Here is a 14,536-nt window from a genome sequence, read left to right as displayed (position 1 = left end):
CGAGAATTTTTCTCATCTCTCACTTCGGCTCTCTCTCAGGGACCACCTGCTCTCACAGTCCCTCAGGTCCTAAGGCGCACTGAGCTTGGGACAGAGAACGTGATATGTCACCGAACAGGTGCCGCAGGCGGAACACAGTGGCTTGTCAGCCCTGGCAACTGCAGGTGGGGGAGGAACACACGGGGAACTGGCCACAGGGGCAACAGTCCTCAAACTCAGACAGCAGATATGCAAAACTGGTCTTCATGGCCTAGTCCCCGGGGCTTCTTCTAAACCTGCCTTTGTGGCTGTGTCACCCCCTTCAGACCCAGGGAAAGGCTGATGCCCTCCCTGGTCCCTAAGGACCTCCTGACCACAGGCCCCACCTAACCTGCTCACAGGAGGAGAGAACAGAGAGGTGACATTTTCCCTAGCCCCCCCCCCCACACCTTTTACAGCAGGGCACACAGCAACCCCTCCCAGGCCAGGATGGGCCTGGCAATACCCAGCAGCAGGGGAAGAGCTGGGGCTGCGTTGAAGCGGAGCGGGAATGAGCGGGAGGGAAAGCTGGCGGGCAGGCAGGCGGCAGCGGCGGGCGCATCCATCATCCGCCCTGCCAGGAACGCATCCAGCCCCCAAAAAGAAATACTGCGTCTGAGGAGGGACAACAAAGGGCTCCGTTTCATCAGCAATGCGGAGCCAGCGCCCCGCCGCCCTGCCAGCCGCGGTCAGCCCACAAAGGACCCCTTTGTCCAGGCAGGAGCCCGGCGGCCTGGAGCTGGGACCAGGGGCTGACGGGTGGGGACAGAGCCTAGGGGGTGAATGAACTAGTCCCCAAGAGCTGGGGGCTGAGGGGGAGACAGGTGGTTAAGGGCAGAGAATGTTGACAGCAGAACTCAGGAATGGGTCAGAGACAAGACCTGGCGGGATGAAGTGGTCCTGGTCAGAGACGGAACGAAGGAGCCAAGCTGGACACATCCACAGAGGGAGGAGCTGAAGAGTGAGAACCAGGGCCACCTGATGAGACTAGGTCTAACCTAAGGTCAGGGAGAACAGATGGGAGGAGGGTTGGGGATAGAGTTCTTGCCCCAAGGACTGAGGACCCAGATCCTGGCCATCATAGCCCACGGAGGTTGAGACCGTGGCTGTTGGAAAGAGGGGAAAAGCCAGAGATGTGACCACTTGCTAGCAGTGGGGGCTACTCCCCACTTCTACCCTCTGAAGGCACGGACCTTGTTCTCTTCCAACCAGCACCCCGACTAACGTCTAAGAACCTCTTGCTTGCTGCTCACATTAACTAAGCACCTACTGCGCTGTGGTGTTTGTATGCTTCATATGTTAATAAGATAGTAACCAAGAGACAGGAACTTTTAACCCGTTTCAGAGATGAAGAGAACAAGGTTCACCAAAGTTCAAGCTGTAAGCCTTATGTCAACAGCTAGTGCCTAGCAGTGGTGGAACTTGAACCCAGAGCTCTGTGGCCAAGACCGCCTTTGCTCTACCTGGGCAATTAACAGGACAGCCCAAGGCAAAGTGGCCCAGTTATCCTACTGCCCTCCCACCAAATTGTTACCGTGCCTATCACCTCTCTGTGGTCAGGGGTGAGCTGTCACAGGCCCCCAGGGGGAGTGCCCCACCTGGAGGCTCAAGAGATACACATGCAGGAACTCAGAATGCTAGGCCAGTGACATCATAATGCCAGCTGCCAATGAGGTCACCGGAGGTGGTGGCCTCACCCCACCCTCCCTCCGCCCCAGAAGAGCCTGACTGCATGGGGGAGGAGTTTACATCTTGGGAGGGGTTGATGCTCTGTGTTCCTAGGAGGGCTGCGGCTAGATATTCTCAATGCTTGCTGGCACTCCCCCCCCCGCCTTTCCTACTTATCCCAATAGCGCGGCCCAGTGCCCTGTGCTACCGTGGAGGGAGGGGCAAGGAGGACCCAGACACTGACCCTTCCTACACCACGAGAGCCAAGGTGGTGGCTAAAGAATTCAGTATGAACAGTGACCTGGAAGGAGACTGGGTAACCTAAAGGGCTGTGGGGAGGAACAGACTGCCGCCTAAAGAGCTAAGCACAGAGACAGTTACCAGAGGACACACAGCTCAAAGCCTTAGGAAGAACTGGCTGAAAGCAGCTGCCAGGTATGGCTATGACCTTTTTCAGGGTCCCAGCTGGACAGAGCCTTGAGGTCAAGGGCAGGACTTTTACAGTATAATTCAATGTTTTGTTTCCGTGCCTCGCCCCCCAAGGAGGGGCTCCCAGAACCCCAGCCTCCTGGTTGCTGGGGTGACAGGTGCTAGCCATCATTCCTGTCACTGGTTCGATGATTTTTTTTAAAGTGCATTTTTTTTTCTTTTTTTTTTTTTGGTTTTTCGAGACAGGGTTTTCTCTGTGTAGCTTTGCGCCTTTCCTGGAACTCACTTGGTAGTCCAGGCTGGCCTCGAACTCACAGAGATCCGCCTGGCTCTGCCTCCCGAGTGCTGGGATTAAAGGCGTGCGCCACCACCGCCCGGCTTAAAGTGCATTTTTAGAACCATGTAAGCACCATCCTGCCTGGGGGCAGGTTTCCCAGGGTGTTATGCCTCTTCTACTATACTGGCTCTAAGAGCCTTCTAGCCAAGCGGTGGCGGCGCATGCCTTTAATATCCCAGCACTCGGGAAGCAGAGACAGGAGGATCTCTGTGAGTTCGAGGCCAGCCTGGTCTACAAAGTGAGTTCCAGGACCTTCTAGACCTATCCTGCCTGTGTAAGGAAGAAGGCCTCCTTCACTAACCCCAGGGCTCTGGCCAAGCAGAATTCAGCATGGCTCAGTTGGGCTAGCTCTACAGAGTCCACACAATGGCTTAGGACCCCTTCTACCTACCTGGGGTACAGAGGGGAGCAATGCTGATGAGCAGTATAAGGAGGTCAGATGGACAGACAGACGATGTTGGCAGGGAGCCCAGACCACAAATTCCAATGACTGAACGAAGCTGACCTACTGATACCAAGGAGGGGGTTCTGTCTCTGAGTCCCATAATTCAGTCTGGGAAGTTTCCAGAGGTTGGGAGCCCTCTTGGGCCCAAGAGACACACAAAGTGCAGCGACAGCCTGAGGTCAGGGCGCACCCCCAATATGGAGGGACAGACCCTGTACAATCATTGCAACCACCCAAGCACCTAGCAATGGCTGGGGGTGAGACATGCCCTTGACACCACTGGGGGATCTCCAAGACAGTCCCCCCCCAAAAAAAAGGACGGGGGGGTGTGGTGGTGCAGGCCTTTAATCCCAGCACTTGAGTGACAGAGGCAGGTGGATCTCTAGGAATTTGGGGCCAGCCTGGTCTATATGGAGCTGCAGGACAGCCAAGGCTACAAGGAGAGACCCTGTCGTCCCCCCCCCAAACAACAAAACCACCCTGGGACTGTGGCAGTCATACTTGTGAGTCCACACTCTCTAACTTGAACCTTCTGCTTCAGATACACAAATCTTTGAACCAAAAAGCAACACGGGCCTCTGTTCTTCCCCACAGAATTTCCTAAACTGTCCCTGAGTATCTTCTTAGACTGGCACACTTGAGGCCCTGGCCAGAGGCGTGCTTTCACCTGGGTTCCAGGCAGTGAGATGCAGGGCCTGCCGCTCTGTCAAAGACTCCCTCTCTCCGACACCTCCCCTGAGCTAGGTTCTTTCCCAAAGGCAGCAAAGCCCCAGGAATGCCCTCCTAATTTTGTGACCTCAGCACATGACCTTTGAGCCCTTTTCTGTCATATGGGACCCTGTGGATACAGCTAACAGGGGCATAGCCCATATACTCCTCATAGACACCCTCTGAGGATGTCCTGTATTGCCCTACTCAGAGCAGGCAAAATGGTCAGCTGGCTAGGATGGACAAATGATACTGTCCCCTGGGGTGTCCCTGGGTCTTGAACTAAATGCTTCCCAGAGTGCTGCCTGCTGTCTTAAGCAGACACCCACCGGAGACTGTAGCCCACATCCCTGCCTAGCCCCTCTATCCTGATGGGTCTCGTCACAGGATAGGATGGGAAAGCTAGCTCAGAGACACCAGAGTCAAGGAGCTAGAGTGGGGCAAACTGTGTCAACAGAGGTAAAGGTATGCACTGGAGTCTTAAAAGTCTGAGTTGTGGCTCTGACTTGGTCTTCCCTCACCATGACCTTTGAAATAGCCCTTCCCCTACATCGAGCATCAGTAAAAATAGGAAATATAGCCGGGCGGTGGTGGCGCACGCCTTTAATCCCAGCACTCGGGAGGCCGAAGCAGGCAGATCTCTGTGAGTTCGAGGCCAGTCTGGGCTACAGAGTGAGTTCCAGGAAAAAGCACCAAAGCTACACAGAGAAACCCTGTCGGGGGGGGGGGGGGATATTGTTTAAAGCCCCCCCCCAGATTATTATATTTTGTATGCATGTTATGAGTAGCTACATATAAATGTATGCACTAAGTACATCTCTGGTGACCAAGGAGACCAGAAGATGGTGTCAGCAGAACCCCTGGAAGAGGAGTCACAACATGTTCTGAGCTGCCAAGGAGGTGCTGGGATCCAAACCCCAGTCCTCTGTAAGAGCAGCTAGCAGTCTTAACCACTGAGCCATCCATCTCTCCAGCCCTGGAGAAGAAGGTTCTTGATCATCACTCTAGACTGCAGGACCCATTCTCCTGGGCGTGAAGGAGAAGAAGACAGTTCGGAAGACTCCCCACCCAGCTCCCCACGGAGGGTAGTGACCTAGTGGCTGGACAGGAGCCAGAGCTAGTCACAGGACTTGCAGGTAGGAAAGGTTCTGAGCAAGCCACAAGCAAATCTGGCTTACGGGGGGCAAGGAGACACATGGTGCCCTCTAGCTCTGGGACATGACAGCAAGTCAGGCACTGGGCTAAGCATTTTTCTTGTACTTTGTTTTTGCTGTTGCTGTTCTGAGACAGGGTCTCTCCTCTAGCTAAAGAGATCTGCCCGCCTCTGCTTCCCAAGTACTGGGATAAAAGGCATGAGCCACCACACCCAGCCTTTGTAGTTTATTACTGGAGTCTCACGACACGCTTTTAGCTAAACGATGTGAAATCATCAGCCTAGGGTCACAAGGTCAGGAGGTGGCAGAGTCAGGGTTTGAACCTGGTGGTGACTCCAGGGCTTGGCTTTCCAACATTGGCTGAGGGCTCCAAGGCACATGGAGACTTGGAAGAGAAAGCTCAGTTTCCCCAAGAGTCTTTCTGGTGGTTTTCAGGCTCTAGGCACATCCAGCAGACTACTGCCAGAGAGTCTCCAACTATACCCCAAGCCCAGGCAAAGACCAGGTAGGAAGGGGCTACGGGTAGGCCGGCCGGGCCTGGCTGGGCAAGAGCTCCGGCATTCCGGCGGCCTCCGCAGGAAGCAGAGCGGGACGGAAACCGGCTCTTGCTGCCTCCCCCAGAATCCTGTGGGCAGCCCAGTCAGGCTGCACAGAGGCCTTCTTTGTGCCGGGCCCCAACCCGCCACCCGGCTGGCCCAGGGTTTTGAGTTTCCTGGGGGGGGGGGGGGGTTGTCCAGCCACCACTAAGCCTCCAGCTTCTCCCCCTCCCAGGGACAACCACAGCAGTTCACAGCTGGAGGAGGAAGTGAGTGGATGGCTGTGGCTACCCCAGAAACTCTAGGGGATCTGGAACAGGCCCACATCCCATCACACCCCACACCCCCATATTTACATACCCTACACCAGAAGCTGTGGCACCTAAGCAGTCACATTCCCCACCCTCCTGCTGGAAGCCTGTCATGACCCACCTGGAACCACCCCCACCCGACTCCACCAGGGTGCTCTTGGGCCAGGTGGATGGGACCGTGTATCTGCCAAACCACCTTTTCCCACACTCCAGACACACAGGGCACACCAAGCAGAGGCCTCTTCCCAACATTTCAGGGGTCAAAAGTCCCTTGGGTAGATAATTAAGAACAGAGAGTACCTGGGAGGGCGTGCGACGTAGAATGTGTATCCTGAGGAGCAGGGACTATGTGTTACCAGGGGAAGTATGTCAGACATTTATGCTGCGAGCCTGTTGTCTGGTGGGCTGTGGGGTGTGCCCAGGTGCAGATGAAATCCAAGGGCCAACCTTTGTGGACTGGAGCACTACTGTACACATGGTTATACACCAACACAGGTGGAGGTGCCTGGACTGTAAGCTCCCGGTGTGCAAGGCGGAGGGGCGTGCTTTCTACACCTCAGAACACACAGCCACGAGAGTTGTGTGCAAGCAGAGCATTAACTGTGGTGGGTGGGCGTCTGCAGGTTCATCAGGTCTGTGTGTTAACCCGTCTTAGCTGTGAGACAGCGGTGTGTGCCCTCTGTGCCTTGGCGGAGCCTGAGTGGGATGGGGATGGTGCAGGTGGGAACTGGCGCCAACTGCTAGGGCCCCTATGGAAACAGAAGCTGCCCACAGGTGTGCCTGGTGTGAAATGGGGGCTGGGTTGCACCCAGGTTCAGTCTGTCCCTCTGAGAAACCAATTCACTGTTTTAACTGAGAAGCCCAGCCACGAGGGAGGCACCTGTCTGCTGTTCAAGGTCCAACAGCTCTGGTCAGCATCTAGCCACCTGCCTGCCTGCCTTCTGGCTTGAGCTTGGCAAAAAAACTGGAAAACAAGAGCCCCCAGACCGCAGGCAGGCCCTCCCTGCAGAGGCGTGGGGGAGGCAGGCAAGAGGCAGGAGACTGAAGCGGAGGGAGGGAAGGAGGGAGGTGTCGCCGCAACCCCGGAACACAAAAAATAATGAGGCGAGAGGGGCCATGGGGCCAAGCTGGCTGGTTCCGGAGTCGCTATCTGACCTTGACAGATGCCACAGCTGGGCGCCTGGAGAGGAGCCGCAGCCACCCGCTGCCACCGCGCTGCAGCCTGCCCCCCAACTCCCCCAGGCCAGGGTCGATTGCGGCTCTTACAGGCCAGCCACAGGCAGCCACCCACTAGGGAAAGGAAGGGAGAGAGCTTTGGGTCTGGAGGTGACTGGGGGTGTGGGGGGGAAAATCCAGCCACGGGGTCTCCTGAGGGTACCCCAGCCCCCAGGTGTGGCTCAGTGTGCGCGGCATGGAGCTCGCCATTGTGCGGCGGCTTAGCTGTGTGTCTGAGTGTGCGTGGAAGTGGAGCAGAGTATGCGTGTAGGTGTGACAGGGACAAAGGTAGTGCTTGTGTGCTTATGTCCCTTGGGGTCACACACGACAGGCAGGATGGGCTAGCGTCCCTGCCGTTGATGTGGGCACATTCTTGGGGATGGGCCCTGATCACTCCCCTAGCCTCTTCCAGAGACACAGCTGCCCTGGCCAGCGCACGCGAGGTTGGGACTAGGGCTGGGGTGGGAGACAAAGAGAGCTGCATCCCCAAGCCCGGCTCTTGCAAACGGAGGAAAGGCACCCCCGCGGCTCTCTGGCCCACTCTCCCCCACTGGACCGGTTGTGTCCCTCGGCAGGCGGCAATGGGTATAGAGTTGGGTACTGCCCCTCGGGGGTTGGCAGCAAGGGGCTGGGGTGTAAGCTGCAGCAGGGGACGCTGGGCTAGAGGTGGATTAGCAATTCCGAGCACTGGCTGCATAATTAAAAAATCATTACGGCAGGCAGGCGGGCAGAGCTGAGTGTGAGCTCACGCTTGGAGCAGGCGGGGACACAGCCACAGCGCTCCCCCTCAAAGTGCTTCCCCGAGGAAAAATCCCACCTGCTAATATAATTATGGAAAAACACAAGCACGGAAATTCTGTTTCAGCAAACAGTGTGCCTGAGTGCCCAGGGCCTGCATGGCCCCCAGCACAGCGAGCAGGACTTAAGGCTGGTACTTCTGGTTCACTGCAGTGAGGCAGGTCCTGCTGGGGTCCAGACTCTGACCTCCACCTGCTGGCATCCCCAAACCCAAGATTCTGCAGAAGGTCACTGCTGTCAGTCGCGGCAAGGCTGACAGGCACTGGGTGGTCCTACTCACCCACGCAACACCCCAGAAGCTCAACAGCCGGCCACTCCCCTGTCCCCAGCTTGCCCTTCATCCGTTTCTGCCCAGCCCCTCTGGTTGGCTGTGTGGACCCTCAGGCTCCAGGACACAGGGCAACCCCTGGGCTCGTCTGGGTTTAAGCCAGGCGGGCGGCCATTCCGCCTGGGAAAGGCGGCCAGCTTTGGGGCACATGCCCCAGAAGGGCAGGCTGAGCCGCCATCACCTCGGGCCTGGAGCGGGCAGCGCAGGAGGGAGCCGGGCCTAATTAGTCGGCCTGGGAGGACGGGGCGGGCGCCAGGCGGCTGCCCAGAGCAGCGCAGGCACGTCCGCGAGCGGCCAGGAGGTGGTGGCGCCCGGAGACGCCTGGAAAGGAGGGCTGGGGCCAAGGAGATTCCACCGCGAGCACAACCGCCGCCCCTCACTCCTCCATGCCACCAGGCGCGGCAATTAGAGGCTTTCAAAGTTTGTCCTTAATTGGTTTCATTTTTGCCTCATAAATGATTCATGGCCCCAGAGGTCTGGGAGGCGGAGGGAGTGGCAGGGGAAATTTGGGGAGGCTTTCGCCTGAGGCCAGTCCCTCTACCTGAGGCCGGGAGAGAACTCCGAAATCCAATACAGTGGGAGACGGGCTGGGGAAGCGTTTGACGGGTGGGACCCTGTAGCAAAAATGAAGTACCCAGGCCCTCTCTTTGGAGCACTAATTAGGAGCTGCAACGTCTCTTCTGTGGACGAGGCTAAGGCCAGGCAGAGCCACAGCAGCTGCCGGGGCCCAGGAAGCATGAATAACGCCAAGATAACAACCTAACAGCATCCATGGTAATAGCCATGAACACTTAAGAACACTTTAACTGGGAACAGGCAGAGGGTCTTTTAACCACTCCCTGCCCCAGCACCAGAGGGTGGCGTACTAAAGATCCCTGCTTTCGAAGAAACTGAAGCCCAGCAAGATGAAGACCGGCCCCCTCTGAGCCCCTCTCTGCCTCCTGCCAGAACCCCTCACTCCCAAGCTCTCCGGGCTCAGTGACCTTGTCCTCAGGGGGCCCTGGCACACCTGTAAAACGGGAAGAGAGAAGCCCAAAGTCCCTATGGAGTGGCACCCTGTGCTGGGCCCTAGGATACCGAAAGAGGTTACGGACACCCTTTGGGAGCTCCTGGTCTCAGGGACACATGGAGACATTTCCGTTTATACAGAGAACTTCTGAACAGATTCTATAAGCTAACATGGTGGGGTGGGAACAGGTCTTGGAGCAAGTGGGGACCTCTTCCCCTCTGGCTAGCCCACAGGATGCTCAGGGAGGGGGTGTGGCCCATTCAACCCAAGCCTGGGATCAGATCTCTAAGAAACTTAGAACTACAAATTACACCAGACTGACATGAGACTCAAATTACTACTAAATAAACTGTTAAAAAAAAATTTCCCCCTTTCTTCTGAAATAGGGTCTCATAACATCTTAGAACTCACTATGCAGACCAGGCTGGCCTCGAACTCAAGAGATCAACCTGCCTCTGCCTCCCCAGTGCTGGGATTAAAGCACCATGCCTGGCTTTTTTTGTTTATTTATTTTATTTTTTTTCTGGAGATAGGATTTCTTCTCTGTGTAACAGTCCTGACTGTCCTGGAACTTGCTTCGTAGACCAGGCTGGCCTCAAACTCACTCAGATCCACTTGCCTCTGCCTTTCAAGTGCTGGGATTAAAGGTGTGCGCTAGCACTGCCCTGCTGTTAAAGTTTTTAAAGATTGTGTGTGCATGTGTACACACGCTTGTGCACTCATGCCCATGTGTGTGCGTATCAGTGCCCTTGGAGGCCAGAGGCTTTGGAACTGGAGTTACCGGTAGTTGTTAGCCAACTGATGTGGGGCCCTGAGAATCGAACCCAGGTCCTCTGAAATTCAGTGAATGCTCCTAACCACTGAGCCATCTCTCCACACTAAATTCACTGTGGGCCCCGAGAAATTCTAGAAAAGCAGCAGCACACAATGGGCTAACTGCCCCTAAGGTTTAGGACTGCAGGCTAGTTGCTTGGTCTTGGATCCTTCACAGATACCATCTCCTCATGCACCATGTATACCAGATTCTCCTCCAAAATGCTGCCCGGGCAGCAGAGCCCTGGAGGACTCCCCAACCTCCCACTTAGCCTGCCTCCATGAGGCAGAGAAAACACTTCGGGCTGATTATACCTGCCTAGACCCTACCACAGCCTTCAGAATATGTAACTACCTACTCTTCCCAGATGAAGGAAGTGAGGCTCAGGGCAAGAAACAAGGGACTTGCCCAAGACTTGGGGTACCTAGGTTTAGCAGCCTAGGGAGCCCATGTCCCTTACCCTAGTAATGGGGTGAGGCAAGGAGTATCCTCAACTTCTCTCATGCCTAGAAACTTTCTGCCCCAGCCCTGATCATTCTCAAGGCAAGGAGTGCCCACACTTCCTCAGAAACTAGAACTTAGGCCAACTGAAGCATGTGGGCAATGGCCTCACAGGAGACCCGAAGGTGTAGGCAAACTTCTACGATCATGGCATGCCTAAGGCTGCTGGCCTCCTGTCTCATTCCAGCTAGTAGATGGGATGGTAGGAGACAAGTAAAATGGCACCAGGGTGACAGGCTGAACTGCTCACCCTCACTTAGGACAGTGGGTGCTTGGGGATCCCCCTTGCTGAGGCATTCATTCATTCCTTGGGAGGAAGACTAAGCTATTCTCTACATCTTGCTGGGTTGTTTGATGATACAGTCATGTCCCTCTTGGAGGAAGTGGACACTCATGGCACTGAGATCCGTGTACTACAGAAGCCGACAAGGGCCACAAACACACAGGCAAGTGGGCCAGTTCTTAGGATACGGAGTCATCCTCAGTAGACCTAGTACCCACCGTGGACCAGGACACAAGCACCCTTTGCTCCTGTCCATCCACCTGTCACAGGGCTGTCTAGTGGGGTCATGGGGGTCCCTTTTCCCAGCTTGTCCAGCAAGCTGCATGGCTCCAGTGGGTCAGTACTGACGTCAGCAAGGCCAGCCGGGTGTGGAGCCTGCCACCTCCGGAACCACCAATTAATTAACTTTTTTCAAATTAATTTCCCAAGCAAAATTCCATAATTACATCTGTCTCCATCAGCCTCCTAGCTGGTAAAGGAAGAGGATGACCCCACGTTGAGGAAGAACATTGGATGAGGGATGACCATGACAACATGGAGCCAGGTTGAAAAGGACACAGGGGTTGGTTTCATTAGGACAGGGAGTTTGCCTGGTGTCCTTAGGGAAGGAACTAAGGCCAGAGTCCCTCAGCCCAAAAGTGAAGGGTTCTCAGAGACCTGTGTCCTGATAAGTTCACCTAAGCTGCCGCCAACCCCCACCTCGGTACCCCAAACACAGCAGGTCTTGGCCCAGTAGCAGCACAGGCTCCATGAGGCTGAGAACGCGGCTGCGGTCTAATTTCCCAAAGGGGCTGAGATTAATTAGCTCACACACAGGCGCAGAGAGGGGGAGAGGAGGAGAGTGGGAGCTGGGGCGGGTGGCGTCAGGCGAAGAAGGAGCTGGCTGGCGCTCCCTGCCACCCGACCGGCCGGCAGGCAGGCAGTCAGGCGGCCTTGACAGCCTGGGTGCTCTGAAGGTCAGTGGCCAAGCCGGCTGAGCCAGCAGACTGGCACCATCTCCTTCCCAGAATGCTCAAGATCAAGGCTGGAGGGATAGGAACCAGGAGGGCAGGGCTGGGGGAGGGAGCTCACTGTTACCGTCTCTCAGAGTCTCAGCGAGGTACCCTGTCCACACACACACACACACACACACACACACACATCGTGTTCATCTTCACAGCAGCCCCCAGACAAGGGCAACATGGTTCTCCCACTTCACAGGTAGGGATGCTGCAGCTCAGACAAGGACAGTGGCCGAGGTCACTCCAGCCTGGGCAGCAAAGGGAGGCTTTTATAAATACTGGTTGGCCCCGCTCTAGAGGCCACCCTGCTGCCCCAGGTCTCCGTGACAGCACGAGGACAACAGCGCCTCTGGAAACTGAATGCTCAGCGCACGGCATCTGAGAGGGTCTTCTGCTTTCAAAATGGGCAGAAGGAGTCAGCCATTTCAGAGAGGAACACTGACCAAAAGGAGGAAGTGATCTGAGGTGGAGACCACATTGGCCTAACTTGGAGAAGCTTTAGGGAGCCCCCAATGGCCACGTGGAGCCTGGGGCTCTGTTTGGTTAAGTGGTAAACCAACCAGAGGATGGGGAACAGGGTCATGCTTTCATGACTGCCCCTGTGTACCCCAAAGGAAATGTCTGCTTAAAGGACCTCGCAACTACTCTCTGAAGTCTCCCAGAAAAAGGGGAAAAAGGACCCCCAGGAAGGCAGAAGCGGGAGAGGTTAGAGACCCCCAGCAAGTGCCTAGGTGGTTCAAGCCTAGTGCGGAAATTTCTCAGAAATTGTCAGCAGGGACGTTCCCATGGGTGCTCACCCTCCTTCGGCCCGAAGGGTCAGCAGCCTCAACAGCCAACATTACGCATTACCGGTGATTCTAGAGGGGGGGAAGTGTACCCCCTCTTGGAAGCACAAGTTCAGGTGGCTAGAGGGCTTTGGAGTCAGGACTCCTGACCCTGCTCCGCCTAGATCTAGTCTAGGGGCTCCCAGAGAAGCTGCTGAAGCTTGTTGAGCTCAAGCCCCGGTCTGGAACAGAGGCCAGCCCCAACCCGCTGGGTCCTGCAGACCACATACCTGAAGCTCTTGCTATGGGGCCGGCCTGTTATTTTTACAGTCATCACCTGCTCCTCGGGCCATGGGTATTGAATGACCAAGGCCCTAGTTTTCCTGGGAGCTGCCAATTCCCTCACACCTATCTTCTGCTCCCCCTACCCCACCCCACCCCACCCCACCCCACCCCAGCCCCTTATACCACAGTTCCTGCCCTCTACCTGCAGACCCCAGGAGATAAGCACGTGGCTGGGTCTGAAAGTTACCAGGAGGGAGGGGCAGCTGGCTGGGCCCTCGCCCCTTCTGACCACAGAAAGAGCCCACCTACACTGAGGGTCACCCTTTCCACGCCCACCTTAGTTAGGTTGGCACGTCTACGTCAGTAGTTGTGGAACTGTGGCTGGCTCTTTCCGTTTCCTTCCAGGATATGAGGCCTCCAGGGAGTGTTACCTGAGGCCTCAGGCTCCGCTACTCTGAACCCAACCAATCAACAACCCTCACATCCGCACCTCCTGCCACTCAGCTGAGCTGCTTCACCTCTGCATTCATCTGAGAAGAGCTCCAGACAGGGCCCTGTCCAAGACAATCTAATTAAGGATGCTTCTTGAGGTGTGCAACCACCAGAAAAACCCCAGCTTTGGTAGGGCAGACAGGGGCTCACTATCAGCCCCAGCATAGCTCAATGGGACCAAACCCAGAGCCCCACCCTTAGGTCCCATCACTTACTAAGTACTATACGATAGCTTTAATACAGAGATGGGGCTTAGTCTATGCTATAAATGACAAAAAAAACGAAGCCAGAGAACTTGGCAGGCTAGATGTGGTGGTGCACGCCTTTAATCCCAGCACTTGGGAGGCAGATAGGCAGATCTCTGGGTTTGGGGACAGCCTGGTCTACAGACTGAGTTCAAGACCAGCCAGGGCTACATGTATTGTGAGATAATCTTGTCTCAACAAAACCAAAACAAAGCTTGGACACGGTACAGCAACCTAGTAGCCAAAAATCCAAGTCTCCAGCTTAGGGAGAAACCCAGTTCTCTAAGTGGCCATTGCTGCTGATTCTTCTCAGGCTTTCTGGGACCTTCTCCTTCCCCCAACCATCCTATGTAGGGGACAGCAGGAGGTGGGCGCTGGCTGTGCCCCAAATGACCTGTAGTGGAAGTGATGGGCAGCAGTTGTTAATGCCCCTCACCATTACAAGGCCATGCCCACCCGGCTCAATTCTCTCACTTCTTGTATGGAAAATGGTTATGTCTCGAGTTCTATGTGGGAGGGAAGACAAGCCCCAGCCCCAGCGGAGCTAAGGCTTAGACACCACTGCAGGCAGACCGCCAACCTCACAGCCCAGGCCCTCTTGTCAGGCCAGCGCCATGCAGACTAAGAGGTGTGGCTAAACCCCAAGCCCCAGGGTGCCAGCTGGAGGGGCACTGTGTAAAGAGGGTCTTGGGAACCAAGGGGACAGAGTAAAGTGGATGCCAGGAGAGCAGGACAGGCTCCTTGGACACAGCTCCCTGTGCCAGGAGAGGTGTCCTTCCTCCCCCAGCTCCCGGGATGGTCCCATCTCTCACAGACCCCACCTTCAATGGGGAAGAGAGCTGGTCACTCAGGGCTCCTGGGAAAATGGATTGTCCGAAGCATTCCTTCTCCATCCTTTCCTCCTCTTAGCTCTTCTGCCTCTCTTCCTTCCCTTCCTCTCCTGGTATACTCCACTTGAGCTATAGCTCCCTTCGATGAGGGCAACTGCCCCCCCCATGGGACCACAGTACCTAAGGATGGGGAAAGTACTCTTCCACCCCCCACCTCACAGAATCCAAAGACATGACCAGGGGAGCCTCTTATGTGTAAGTCCACAGGGATGAGGAGAGTCTGCTGACAGGAGGCTTGTGTATATATGCAAGAGCATGCAACAGGCACTGTTCTCCATGCTCCTGGCCTAAGCCTGCAGCCTCAT

General features: G+C 55.8%; 1 protein-coding gene across 5 annotated transcripts in view; it reads right to left on the bottom strand.

Moving 5' to 3' along the window:
• Cxxc5 (CXXC finger protein 5) overlaps nt 1-14,536 on the bottom strand; it is a 32,429-nt gene that overhangs the window by 5,375 nt on the left and 12,518 nt on the right. The window contains exon 1 of one of the 5 annotated variants that reach the window (XR_008219121.1): nt 429-12,717. The exons of the other annotated variants lie outside the window; for them this stretch is intronic. The gene's annotated coding sequence lies outside the window, so the exon portion shown is untranslated. Of the gene's footprint in view, nt 1-428; nt 12,718-14,536 lie in introns of those variants that run through there. 5 annotated transcript variants of the gene reach the window in all.

Source organism: Peromyscus californicus, unplaced genomic scaffold (genome assembly GCF_007827085.1).
Source record: "Peromyscus californicus insignis strain IS unplaced genomic scaffold, ASM782708v3 Scaffold_17__1_contigs__length_78620276, whole genome shotgun sequence".
NCBI lineage: Eukaryota > Metazoa > Chordata > Mammalia > Rodentia > Cricetidae > Peromyscus > Peromyscus californicus.
Note: the sequence above shows the minus strand (reverse complement) of the source record. Positions and strands in the feature narration are given on the sequence as shown.